Source organism: Colobus angolensis, unplaced genomic scaffold, assembly GCF_000951035.1.
Source record: "Colobus angolensis palliatus isolate OR3802 unplaced genomic scaffold, Cang.pa_1.0 Scaffold187, whole genome shotgun sequence".
Taxonomy (NCBI): Eukaryota; Metazoa; Chordata; class Mammalia; order Primates; family Cercopithecidae; genus Colobus; species Colobus angolensis.
In genome coordinates, this window is record NW_012115010.1 from 2,089,414 (window position 1) to 2,090,120 (window position 707).

Below are 707 nucleotides of genomic sequence, written 5' to 3' on the forward strand. Positions count from 1 at the left end.
CAACAAGAGTGAAACTCTGTCTCAAACAAACAAACAAGAAAAAAAATATATATATATATATATTTATAACCATAAAGTATTATACAATATTTTATATTTATGGCTAAAATATTGATGGGGTTTTGCCATGTTGCCCAGCAAAACCCTGTCTCTACTAAAACACCTATGTACCCATCACCTGGTTTAAGAACTATCAACTCTTAATGTGTGGGAAGCATTTAATGCTGTGTAGGAAGAAAAAAAGTTGCAACATTGTGGTGATTGCTGACGCCCTAGCATTATTCTGCTCTCTAATTGCATTCTCCCTCCTAGAGGTAATTGGGATCCTAGCTTGGTGACAATCATTTCCATGCATCTTTAGAAACACGAAGTTGCTTTTGACTGACAATAAGGGAATTTCGAGCTTGATTCTTGACAAGGAAACATAGCACAAGGTAGGTCTAAAGATGGAGGTGTAGCTTGAATGGAATCTCTTTTGGAAATATATTATGATGAAATATTTCAGACACAGAAAGGCATATATGGAATAATAGAATGAACCTCTTGCTTAGGAAGTAAAACATTCAAAATACTACCCTCCCCTCCTCAAAATAGTCCCCAGGGTTTTCCTCCCTGATTGCATCCTTCTTCTTCTTCTTTTTTGCTCTTTTTTGCCCAGGCTGGAGTACAATGGCACAATCTTGGCTCACCGCAACCTCCACCTCCCC